General features: G+C 37.7%; 1 long non-coding RNA gene across 1 annotated transcript in view; it reads right to left on the bottom strand.

Moving 5' to 3' along the window:
- The window catches only part of LOC130158973 (uncharacterized), a 47,346-nt gene extending 36,049 nt beyond the window's left edge, over positions 1 to 11,297 (bottom strand). Inside the window, exon 1 of the long non-coding RNA XR_008825572.1 lies at positions 11,151 to 11,297. This is a non-coding gene — a long non-coding RNA (uncharacterized LOC130158973). The remainder of the gene's footprint in view (positions 1 to 11,150) is intronic.
- Between the last annotated feature and the right edge of the window lie 2,714 nt (positions 11,298 to 14,011).

The raw sequence follows: 14,011 nt of genomic DNA, 5'->3' as shown, positions 1-14,011 counted from the left end.
ACAATTTCTATTTTAAATGATTCTATTAAATCCTACTGTTTAGGTTAAATAGTTTAGCTAACTTGTACTATCTTCAGGTAGAAGAAATTCATGGATCCATGATTCCACTCTCTAATTATGCTGAAAAGTAGGTTGACTGACTTATTTTAAGGAAAGCATGCTGAAAGTAAACTGTTTGTCCTGAACTGAAGATCATGCACTTGAGATGAAAAGAAATGTTATACCTTATTATTTTTTTTTAGATTTTCTATATTTGAGGTGAGTCACTTAAAATTTAAATTAATCCACTTTTCAGTTTCTCTGTCATACAGCAGAGCTCCTGAGTCTAGATCTGTGCAGTAAGGAATGGTGTTAAGTTCCTGGGAACCATTTTGAAGTTTTTTCATGTTGCAAATTGACATGACAATGACAAAGCAGTATTATCGTGGAAATAAATGTAAAAAAATATAAAATGTGTAAAGATATATATTGTAACACCTACACTCCTCATATACTGAGGAAATACAGAATTTTTACATAAGATATGTAAAGATATATGTATACATATACATAAGATATATGTATATGCCACATAAGTGGCATATCTAAATAATGAATAAAATTAGAAACTTTTTAAAACTAGAATTCTACAAAATAACAGAGATAGCCTACAATATATAGGTTTAATTTTTCTCCCTTAGATTCTACACAACAGCGTATTCTTGGCATAGTGCCATCACTTAAAATCAAACACATGATGTGTAGACTGAATGCTCTTAAAAACATTTCTAAAGGAACACAAATTAAAGGATTCCACATCTTCTCTTCTGTACAAATGAAAAGACTTTACAGTATAGTAGAGCAGGGTTAAAAGCAATACAAGGATGCTGCTGGAGCTATAAGCAATAATAAGATACACAGTATAACCGTCACATAGACAAATTGTTTACATGCAGCAGAAACGAAAGCTGCCAGAAAATCCTTTAATATTCCTAGCTACTTTTTTTTAACCAGCTCTCACCTGGTTTTGATCATGTTCAAACATCTGTTCTTGGCATGAAGTAGCAGATGATAATTCAAACCTCTGTCATATAAAATAAGTTTGCCATAATAAATTCCTAATTAGTCCTTTTTATGTTTTAATTGTCAATTTGCCCCTCAGGCCTCGAGGACCACAATTTACGCTAAACTTCATAACAGTTTTTAACACACAGCCTTATATTATTTTTTTCTTTCATTTAAAATCAACAGCATTTTAATTCAGTTCTCAGAGCACAACATTTTTTAAAATGTTACTTAATTTCCTATCTGGTCATTCATACTTCAATAACAAACAACTGTCGTGTATGACACATTTTTGCTAGCTCATTATTTTAATCTTTGAAAGTAATTTTATTATTGAAAAATTACAATTTCTGTATTTTATTTCCACTTGCAGATAATATTGATCTAAATTTTGTTTCATGCTGAAGATACTTTCTGTGACTACCTGCAAAACCAAAGAGGAAGAAAGCTCTTCAAAGAGAAGAATAATTGCACATATAGATTGTATTCTGCTTCTCCAAAAACCTCTTGATAGGCTCTCTCAGGAGTCATGTCTTTACTAATTTCCTTTTGTCCCCTGTCCTGGAAGGACCTCACTTACAGAAAATGCATGTTTCTGTGGCATTTATGACCAAGTTTGGTTTGGAGCACTGAAGGCCAGTTATCAGCTAGGTCAGCTAGATTCAATGGCATGTAATCAATTTGTAATGTATTACATTACAAAATTACATAACAGAGGACAAGACCTCAGCTGCTTGATGCTAGGCATGATTCTGGATCCTTGCATGGAAGTTCTTTCTCTTCATGGCTAACTTTGCCGTAGGCTGATAAGCCACTCGGGTTTCAAATTCAGTAGATATCCCCACGTCAGAAGAAGAAATATATGGAAATACAGAAGAAAAAACGTTCCCTCTCCAAATCTCAAACTCAAAACATGGTAATCATAAAAACTTCCTCTGTTCCAGAATCCTTATGATGAAGGCCAACCTTCAAGCACTTGGAATTCAGCTGATGTGGTGAAATATATGTTTAGCATAAAGTACACAGGCTGTGTTGTATTCAGAGTGTTAAATACTTTGGAATGACCCCAGGAATACATTAGCAGAGAATGTAAGATAAAGAATGTTACTGTGATGTAGGAGTGGCTCTGGAAAAGGAAATCATAACACACTCTGAATTTGAACGAGCTGTAACTGCTGAGAGGCCATGAGAATCCCTTCCAGCTAGACCACAATGCAACAGTATAGGCTTCAGAAGAAGAACAAGGTGGGTGCCGCTACATCTCCAACTACAATGAATGTATCTGACATCCCATCTGAGGCTAACAAAAGCACAGGTTTCAATTTCTATAACTTGCAAACTCAAAAATAGCATAATTAAATATTTTAATTTACAGCTATTATCTGCCACAGTTGCACCATTTGCCTTTGCGGTGCTTTTAAGATTTTGAGCAGCACACTAGTCGCTAGAGACTGCAGGTGTGTTTCAAATAAAATTGTGTTGTTTTGTGGGTTCCAGGACACACATTCCAGTGCTACTCCTTGGCATTTTTATTTACAGAACCAAATTTTCTTACTTTTCTTAAACCGTCTTTTAACCCAGATATTCTGCAAAGTATATATGAATGCCTGAGTTTACAAGTGCAAAACTGTAGCTTGAGTATTTGTGGTGTATTTACCTCATCACAGGATAATGCTGCCAAGTGAGTCGGTAGATTCAGTACAATCCCTTCAAGGGGAACAGCCAATCCAAGCAGTGTTTTCCACCAAGTAAAAACTAGTAATCATCAACAAAAATGGAATATGCATTTGGTCTGGCCAAAATTATCTCTGTACACACCTACACCGGCTAAATTCCCTTTCTGTATCCTGATAAGCACCACAGTTATATATCTAATGAATGCTGTAGTAAACCAGAACGATCTGGCACCAGACTTGCTTCTCATGGCTATTGGACATCCACTATCTTTAAGAGGATGTTTATTATGAAATTCAAAGGCATAATGACAATTTATGTAGACATACTGTTGCTGACTTTAAATTAGCTGTCTTTGCGGCAGACGGCAGTGTTGCTATGGCAGCATTGCAGGCCACAAAACCGGCCTAAGTTCAGGTTTCTAGTGTCCCTTAAATTCTTTGTTGCCATGGCTGCACTGCTACAAGTACTAGCTAATTTAGCAAGTTATAATCTGACTTTATGCATTGCAATCTGTTTTTTAAATTGCTCTATAAGCCTATTCCAAGACTGTGAGGACAAATTCTAGGAAGTAGTTCTGCCTACTATTCCCCAGTCTTCCTAAATGAGATGCTGGCTGAGAAACCAGATCAGCACGAGCTCCTGAAAAATAAACAAATGCCATTCATACAACTCACATGCTTAGTTTACCATATTTCTTAGTAGAAACGCTATCTGACCATATGTAGGAAAAGCCACTGGTGTTTACTTCCCTCTGTCTGCATTTCATCTAGTTCATGCGTTCACCGTAACAATTGGTATTACCATGTGTGAAACAATGTGTTTCAGTGAAACAAGTATCAGATCTAGTGTGTAGGAAAAGGGGAAAGTTTTCTTTGCTTTAAATATCCAAATAATCAAATAACTCTATAGGGAAGTCAGGAAGAAGATATGCCACAGTCCACAGGATCAAACAAAATAAGGCTAAACTCTGGAAACTAATTTTTGGTTTGTTTGCTTTTAGTTAGTAAACCTCAAACTTGACATGCCACCTAATAAATGCAATTTATCATCAAATTCAGAATATCAAAACATCCAAACTGATATAAAGCAGATAAGATCTGTAGCTTTTCAAACTGTAGACTGCAGGAAAAAGAGGGAAAATGAGAACATCATCAATATTCCTCCTTACCAGAAGATTATGATAATATTAGCCAGATAAGATTCAGAGGTATTACAAGATATAAGAGCATCAAATTGGTTTAATTTTCCCTCAGTTTTTACTTCCCAAGTGTTCACAACATTACCGTCGCTATTAGTAGCATTACTGACTCCTGAGTGCACTGAGTGACTTTGATTTTGGACTGAGACAAGATTAGTATTTTCTTTGATAATTTCTAGCAAAGTTTAGGATGCAATACACCATGCTTATACAGTCCCATATCTGTTTAGGGTGTCAAAAAATGGATCTGCTGCTAGAAAAATCTTCATGAATAATGGGAGTCTCAGTCTTTCTAATTGATGAGATTTGAGTTTGAGATTAAATTACTTTCCATAATTATTCCAAAATTACTCCACTAAAAATAGTTTGTAACAAAACTTTTATCCTTTTGTCTACTTTTTCTTTCCTCTCCCTAAAAGATCATAGTTCTAAATCTGAGGAAAATCATTCCTAATCTAAATGTTTACACAATATTTTTTTGTTTAAAAATAATGTGCAATTGTTTTTAAACATTACTTTTTAATGGATATCAAGATAACCAGCTTTAAAATACATGTGTTCATAGCATTGCCTATGTTGTAGAGAATATAATATAAACTACTCATAAATTATCTTTTTTTGCTAAAGTTATGTCAAAAATTCTGCATGACAAATCACTGCAGAACTGCCACTTCCATTTCTAAGTAAAAATAAAGGTTAATCCTTTTAGAAGAGAGCTGATCAGTATTTGTTGCTCATATCATAAATGCACTTGTTTCCATTAATTATGCTTTCTCCCTTGCTTAAGCATCATGACTATAACTTTGCTATACACAGTATGCTTAACAAGCATGAAATGTCTTTGTAGGGCACCATGAAGGTCGCTTCCCCACTTGTACAGTTCAGCGTGTGCTTAGGTGTAAAATAATTAGCGTACAGTAGTGTCTTAAGACACAGTCTTCTAAGGAAAGGGAAACCTCATATTTGACCCAGACTCCCTCTTTCCCTTTAGGATAATTATACCTTTTCTTTTTACAGTTTATCTTTCTGATGCCTCTCGTTCACTGGACCATATGCTATGTCAGGGTTTTATATGTGTTTCTTCTGTTGTGCAAGAAAAGTTTCAGCTTCCTTCCTCTAAGATTGAATCTCAAAATCAAGAAAACTTATTCACTGTTGTCTATATTTATAACCTAATGCTGCAGACTATAACCTTGGAAAAATAAAACAAATGCAGCATTATAAAACACATAATTTTATTCTTCCCACTAAACAATATGAAATTTCTTTTTCTTTACCAACGCTGGCAGATAGAAAATTTACTTAGATCTAACATTCCTTCATGTATCCACAGAGGCCAAAGCAACCAAAATAATTATGGAGAAATAGATCAGTATTTAAAATAAGAGATATAAAGGTGAGTTTACTTCAATTTTGAGGTAGAAATATTTTGAGGCTAGTTCAATAGGAACTGAGAATAAGGATATCCACATCATGAAATGGTTTGTGTTGGAAGGGACCTTAACATCACCTAGTTCCACCCACCTGCCATGGGCAGGGACGCCTTCTACTAGACCAGGCTGTCCAAAGCCCATCCAACCTGGCCTTGAGCACTTCCAGGGATGAGGCATCCACAGCTCCTCTGGGCAACCTGTTCCAGTGCCTCACTACCAACACAGTGAAGAATTTCTTCCTAATATCTCACCCAAATTTACCCTTTCAGTTTGCAGCCATTCCCCCTTGTCCTATCACTACAGGCCCTTCTAAAAAGTCTCTCTCTAGCTTTCTTGTTGGCCCCTTTAGGTGCTGGAAGGCTGCTATAAGGTCTTCCTGGAGCCTTCTCTTCTCCAGGCTGAACCAGCCCAAGTCTCTCAGACTGTGTTCATAGGAGAGGTGCTCCAGCCCTCTGGTCATCTTTGTGACCCTCCTCTGGACCTGCTTTAACAGGTCTGTGTCCTTTTTATGCTGGGAACTCCAGAGCTGAACACTGCATACTCCAGGTCGGTTCTCACAAGAATGGAGTAGGCAAAGCCAGCTGGCCATGCTTCTTTTCATGCAGCCCAAGATTTGGTCAACTTTCTGGGCTACAAGTGCACATTGCTGGGCCATGTTGAGCTTCTCATCCACCACCACCAAGTCCTTTTCCTCAGGGCTGCTCTCAATCCATTCTCCACCCAGCCTGTATCGATACTAGAGGTTGCCCTGAACCATGTGCAGGACCTTGCACTTGGCCTTGTTGAGCTTCATGACGTTTGCACAGGTCCACCTCTCAAAACAGTCAAGGTCCCTCTGGATGTATCTTAATTCTTATTCTGCTACTGCTTGAAAAATGGTAAGAGAAGGCTGACTCTTCATGTGTTTCTCTAATTCCCTGCATGTCATACTCTCCACTTTCAAAGCTACATCTAAGATACTGATTTCCTCGACAAAGCCTATCTAATTAAAAAAAAAAAAAAGTTGTAAAAAAGAAGATTTGTTTCTTAAGAATTTCCTAGAATGACATCTAAGAGCTTCCCGTTTCTTACACTGTGCTGGTCTTGGCTGGGATAGAGTTAATTTTCTTCATAGTAGCTCATATGGTGCTATGGTTTGGATTTGTGCTGGAAACAGGGTTGATAATACAGAGATTATTATTTTTTTGTTATTGCTGAGCAGGGCTTGCACAGAGCCAAGGCATTTCTGGCTCCTCACACTACCCCACCAGTGGGTAAGCTGGGGGTGCACAAGAAGTTGGGAGGGGACACTGCTGGGTCAGTTAACATCAGCTGACCCAAGGCATATTCCATACCATATGAGATTATGCTCAATATATGAAGCTGGGGGAAGAAGGAGGAAGGGGGGGTGGGGGGTGGGGACACACGCAACACATTCAGAGTTATTCTCGAGTCACCATTATGTGTGATGGAGCCCTGCTCTCCTGGGGACAGCTAAACACCTGCCTGCCCATGGGAGGTGGTGAATGAATTCCTTGTCTTGCTTTCTTTGCATGCACGGCTTTTGCTTTACCTGTTAAACTGTCTTTATCTCAACCCACAAGTTTTCTCACTTTTACCCTTCCAATTCTCTCCCCCATCCCACTGCGGGGGGAGCAAGCGAGCGTGGGGTTTAGCTGCCAGCTGGGGTTAGACCATGATATACAGAAACATATATTGGAATTAATGACTACTAGTAATCTAAGTGAATGCAGCAAAAAGAAACTGAATGTAGTTAATAAAGAACAATCTCTGAATCTATCCACTTCTGAAGTGGAAAGGCTTATTCTGAGGGCATCAGGAAAGCCCAGACAAAGGATAAGCAGTAGCAGAGCAAATGGTAAAGGTAAACGGGAGCTCAGCAAAACCATTTCACCCTATAAATGTAACCACTGTCAAAAAACAAGAGTTCTCTATCATGTTTTCCAAGTCCATTATGAGCTTAAAATAATCAGGAACAGTGGATAGAATTAAATTAGTGAAAGACTATGCAGAAAGACATATTATTCCTTTTTGCTATTTCAGAAAAGATATTGCTAAGCAAGTTGAGTCAGAATTTCTACCCTGATTTACTGATTTCACCTTAATTTGGCTAAGTTACAATAACAGACACACAAAAATAAAGAAATATAGCTCTCCTCCTGCTTTATGTCATGTGTATAGGTAAGTATCAGGGTAGAAAAATACATGCTTACTTCCGAGACATTTACTTTTGGTTGTTCTTACATTAATGACTAAAATAAATTAGGTGACAATAGCCCTCCTGTCCTTTTGTAAAATGAGAAGGAAGCCCACATTTGTTAATTCTTCTGTTAAAAGAGCTGTTAGGTCTCTCATATCAGATCTAGTGAAAGCTGGCCCAGCAAAGCATTCCTGATTTCCATCTGTGGGAAGATTTTTTCCTCACAAAAGTTGCTTCCCAACAAGACAGTTTGATTGTATATTGAAGGTCTTAAAAAGGTCAGCTTCCAAACAAGTGTCTGATGAGAAAACCCAGGGTACAGAAAGGAAGGAAAAAAAAATCCTGACTACTGTACTAATCTCGCTGTCTCTGCTCCTGACTCACCACTGAACTGCTGGTAGAAGGTTTCACATTATATATGTGACCTCCTGGTAGGTCCAGTCCCCTGCTGTGCTCAGCAGGGATGAAGACAGATTTGGCATCCACCCTGCCCTTTGAGGCTCCGAGGATCTTTCTCACCCCTGCAATACAGAAACCCAGTTCTTCTGCTGGGAATGGAAAATAACAGGAATACAACCATCCCTACCCTCTTCTCTAAAGTCAGTCTTGGAATCCTAGTGGTGGCCCAGGGATGTTATTGAAATGAGATCTCTGTAACTTTTCTCATGCAAATCCAGTACGTGAAAGCTGTATACAAAGCAATGAGATATAAAAATGTAAATATTATGTGATATAAATAAATTACAACAAGATAGTGGGCAACATTTATCACACCCTCAACTTGCATAAAGACTGTGATTGTGCCACTTCCCAGTGAACATCGCCTACCCAAACCTTGTGGAAAATAGAAGGCAGTTTATGGAATGAAACTGAAAATCTTCCTGACAGTGACATGTAAGAGGCCCCCCAGTTCAGTGTGACTTTTCAAGTTTGCACTTATTATCCAGCTACATATCCTCTGTACAGAGAGGTAGAGAGAATCAATGAGCTACAAGATTTATCTCAATCCAGTCATTTATGGATTAAACAGGACTACTGGAACAAAGATTGCCTCATTTTCAAGCTTTTTTCTAATAGTAAACCTAAGCAAACCTGAATTAGACTTCCCCAAAGTAAAGCTGCAGAGATAGACTTTTTCACATTCTCCTTTGTTCCTTCAAAGCATACCTGGATTTTATTATTTAACAGAGTATTGAAGATAACCTAATAAAAACTTAATGTAATTATTTTGCTGGTTTTATCCTTCATGGTAAAGTTTCTGATACATATTTTATGCGATGTATTCCTAAAGTTCTTTTGAAGAGTTCCAGTCTGTAATCACCATGACACAGGGGACTGATATCTCCATTACAGGTTACTGGCTCTGCCATAGGTAATCTGGCAAAGCAAAAGCGCATAAAGCAGCCTTAGCTGGCCTGCCTGACTTCCTGCTACCGGGCAGAATTAATCCTTGCTGAAAGTAGTTAGTTCTTAGTCAGAGTCAATGAGCGCTCTAAATACTGAACTCAGATAACAATAGGACAAATGTGTAAATGCAGCAAACTGTAAAAAGATCTAGAACACAGCAACAGAGCCTTATTATCTAGCCTTATTCCTCATGATAGCCCATTCTTTCACTTCCTTGCTTAATTAACAGGATCTATTTATACTAGCTCATGGAAATGTAATATACCTGGCTATGAGTGTCTTTTCTTAATTACGCCATTGTAGTTCTCCCTCACAAGATGCATTGTTCTCTTGTTTTGGCACCCAGAACAAAGGCTACTTAAGACAAATGGAAAGACTGCCACAGATGTCAGTATGTTCTGTATCAGGCCATTAGTAAAGCCACCTTTTTGGGAAAATGGGAAAACAAATGTATCCTTTTTCCGATATTTGTATCTATTGTTAAGCATTGTGTAATTACTTGCACCAACACTTGTCACAAAAATTAAGACAACAGATGTGACAAATTATACTGTGAGAACAATAATATCTTCTATCCCAAGAGCTGAGGAATGTTGTAGAACACGTTTAAATTTAATTGAGAAAAGAACTGTTAATGGTGATGGATGTGGATGTTCATTCACATTAAATTATTAGAATGAAAGAAAAAAAGTGAAATTTAGTTTTGAAGGAGCTACTCAATATAGTGAGAGAATCAGAATCACAAAGCACATTGTGCCCAGTACAATGGTGCAGAGGAGTACAAAACTTGACTGTAAATTCAGATGTGCAAGGATCAACTCTGGGTTTATAAAGTGCTTAGCAAAGGGATCTCTGTATGTGAAGAATCTCTTAGGGTGTCATTATACAAACGATTATCTGTAGGTGATGGAAAAGGAAACTAGCAGCCACAGACACCACACACCCTTCTACACGTACTAGCAGAAACTGGGCGATTATGTTAGCCAAACTGTAGATTTACGCCTGTCAGAAGTGAAGTTTTTCTGTTCTCTGTACAGACTCGTTACAGGTCCTGTATTACTGGCATGGCCAACTGAGGAGCCAGAGAGTGACTTGCTGTCACAGTGCAATCCCATGCCCATTACTGCTGCTGAGTCACTGGTTAGCATCAATTTGTTCCTCTCTGCCAGCCAGGTATGGGAGTTTATAAATAGATAATTAAGCCTCACAGGTGAGACTTTGAGATTAACATGTTGAGGTGCTGTAGCATCAAGTAACCTTACTGCTCCTTCCTGAAAGATAAAAATCAAACTATACGAGAATCTTGCACTTCAATAAAGAAAATTCCTAGAGAGCAGTGAGATGCATATAAACACATAACAGTGAACATTTTAGGGAGTTAAAAAGCTATCTGAATTGGATAATGTTCACCAGTTCATTGATGTGTTTCCTCTTTTGCATTTTCATGTGACAATACTCCAGGATTAAAGTTATCTTGCAAAAAGATGACAACTCCAGCTTGCTTTTACCTTGTTTAAAAATAACTATTCCATTTCTTCATAAGCTGGCATGTAGCCTGCAAACTCATATCTCACATTTCACCAGAAAGTGAATGTTTATTGCCATTGCCTTTCACTTGCATAAGTGTTTCTTACCCAGTATGTGCAGTCTTCTCATTACACTACTGCACTGGTCAAAAGCCATCCTATATAAAGAAATCCATAGGTGCAGGGCTGTTTAAACCAAAGCAAAAGAAGGAATTATCATAAATTCCACAATTCATTACCTCAAAAAAACCAAACCCACACTACTGTGGAAGAACTGATGCTCTAAATTCTCATTAGGTTTGGTCAAAGGAAGTAGTTTTTATAAAAAAAAAAATATTTTCTTTTCTAAACTTTTAATAGATCTTAGGTGCAGCTAGATCCAATCTTAATCTCAGACTTGGTCAACTGTTTATATGTAAAGGAATATAAGGAATATTCACAGTTTAAGGCTGATCATAGGATTTTAACAGCACTTAATCATTGACCAATTTATCATTTACAAAGTGAATCAAATAAGAATTACTTAAATTATTAAAGTGGTTTAACTATGGATTCAAAATGGTAATACTATACTTATTAGAAAGTTACTAAATTAATTCACACACACATGCACACAGACACATAGAAACAGAAATATAGAGATACATATGTATAAAGATATATACCTGCTAAAAGTTCCACTCGAGCTCAGTGAAATACTCATGTCAAATGCTTTTGCATTTTTCAACAGGCAAAAGGTTGCGCCTAGAGAAGCAGGAAAATCAGCCCAGGCTCCACTGTCAGCTCTCAGCAACAATCCCACTAGTATCACAAACTGGGGAGTTCCCGGGCTCCGAGGGGCATCCCAGTCAGGGAGATGCTGCTCTGCGGTCCAGAAGAGCTCGGAGGGCCTCACATAGGACTGCTGCTTACAGGTTCAGAGATGATTGGCTTTAGTCATCAGTAATTTTCCATCCTGGCTGCAATCCGAGTCAGTAATTAGTGGATTATTTTTTTTTTTTTCAAATATGACTGTGCTATTGTACCACTCGGAGTCCTAGTAAAGTGTTCCCAGGCTTGTTAAGGGATGTTACGGTCCAGAAGGAACACTCCAAGGCTAGCAGGTGGTGATGGTGTTCAGATAAGGGATGTTTCTGGTACAGCTAGTGCACTTTCCCACCTCAGCTCTGCAAGAGTTGCTCGTACAGTCAAGGGACACTTATCTGCCCAACTCCTTACACAGAGGCCAACGCCTAACAGGGAGTCCCAAGATCACACAGCAGCCCAGGGAGGAGGAGACATACATTACCACACTCATCTGGTTTTCTGATTTCACATATGTAATTACTGTAGGTTAGCACTACGATAGCAAGCAGTAAATTCGATGTTGATTCCCTAAACAGGAGAAAAATATGGCTTTACAACATCTCATGGCACAAGGCCTGGGTATGTGGATGCGTATGTTGTGGGGTTCCTACTCAAACCCTGGTACTAATGGGAGGCATTTGCAGATGATAAAGTCTTACTCATTTTGCTCAGGCTCTTCTGTTGCATATTATGTACTATGAAGCATACATTTTTAAATGATCAGCTATTATGAAGACAAAAATTGGTCAAGATTTAGCTTTCTTACTGCTTTCTTTTAGCAATATATTACTATTAACTAAAAGCTCTATCAACATTTGATCCCAGTGGTAGCAAGTTTTCCTCCAGAACAGGAGTTTATTCATTAAAAGCACCTAATAATTAGTACAGACATTATTAGGAAGAAAATAATGTCGGTTTCCACAAAAGACTGCATATAGCATGGCTTATAAACTGTCTCCATAAAAACAAGTTTATAACATGAAGAATTTTTCATCAATACTGCAGAAATCCTGAAATACTTAGGCAAGATTGACCAGCTATCCCTTCCAAAACCAAAGAGCACACTGTTATGACCACTTCTAGTTTGTTGCAGCGTTGACATTTCTATTAAGGAATTCCATTTTACCAGAACACTCTAAATACTTGCTAGTGTTCAAAATTCAGGAAGTCGACTACAGGATGGTTCTTTCCCACTAAACAATTTTGAATCAATAATGCACATTTGAGCATAAACTAAACATTTCATAAGTTACTTACTGATAAAGGAAATTTCCCTCTTATGCATTCTTTTCTCCTCCAGGAGAAGAGTATCAAAAAAATGCTTTAGTAGTGCGCTCATCATGACCATTCTGCCTTAAGCAGAAGTCTAACATTTCAAATTATGGTCAGGATGCTTTCTTGGCTGAAAAACAGAAGCATAAAATATTGAATTGTTAACATTTTTGATGGGGTATGATGTGAAACCTCTCTCTCTCTCTCTCAAGGAAAAACATCGTTGTATATTTAAATACTGGTATTCTTTTTGAGGCAATGTTTTCCTTTGAGGACTTCTAAGCAAATATTTTGTCTTTTGTTGCTCCTATAACACAGGCATAATCTGCTTCCCATCTTAACATGGAGATGTAGCAAGTTTCCCTTTAAAGAATTCATCTGGGTAATTCTCATCCGAGTTTCCAGGTAGCAAAGCCAAACTAGCCACAACAGTATTAGCCTTGGACTAACACACAATTGTAACTCACAGCACATTCTATGTCTGTCTGCCTCTCCATTTATCTTTCTGGCAAAATAAAATATATACTGTACCACCAGTGCGCTTGAACATATGGCTTGATGATGGATACTCTGCAGCATGCAGTTGTATGATGTATACTGTCCTATGCTGGAAAGAGGAGCTCTGCCACCAGAGCCACAGCACTTAACTTTATTGTTTGATTTTGTGGAAACACTTCAGTTTTAGTACCTGTATGCAGGACTGTAGAAATCTTTTGGCAAAAACATGAGGTATATTTCCAAACCTTGAAAAAGAAGAAATGTTTTTTTTTTTCTCCTGAACTTTCTGAAAACTCTTGTTCACCCTTTCAGATTTCCAGGTTATTACCTGCTACTGCTACATGCTCTGATGTAGCCCAACCATACCGGATCCATCAACATCCTGAACTTGAAGACAAATGAGAAAGAAAACAGGCTAACTGCAAAACAGCTGTAGGTCAAAACCCTTCAGTTATGATCCTTATTCACTGGAACTGACAAGCACAACTCCATCAACTTTTTCTTCAGGACTTGAACAGTATGTTTAGTTTTGTGTATGAACTTTTGTTGATGTGTGATATTTTAGGGAAGTAAGCATAGCAAGGTACAGCAAGTCACGTTTGACTTCTCATACACATGTCCTTTTAGCATTTCTCCTTTTTCACCAATAAATTTTCATGTCATGATTTCAAATAAAAAATTCAGTGCTTTAGTGGCCACAGACTCTTGAGGTGCATTACTGAAGAATTATTAGTATGCAATGAATGACCTTTACAGGATTTCAAATATAGGTTATATCTGCTCCCTCCTGTAAGAAAAGTATCTGTCTACAAGAGCAACAGGTGACAGGGTATTTGCTTTGCAAAGATCATACTTCAAGAAAAGTTTTCTATATATTCTACGCCATTACCAAGGAATATCTCAAAGTTCA

The sequence above is a fragment of the Falco biarmicus genome, chromosome 14 (assembly GCF_023638135.1).
Source record: "Falco biarmicus isolate bFalBia1 chromosome 14, bFalBia1.pri, whole genome shotgun sequence".
Lineage (NCBI taxonomy): Eukaryota > Metazoa > Chordata > Aves > Falconiformes > Falconidae > Falco > Falco biarmicus.
The sequence above is the reverse complement of the archived record's forward strand: the minus strand, read 5'-3'. Positions and strand labels throughout refer to the sequence as shown.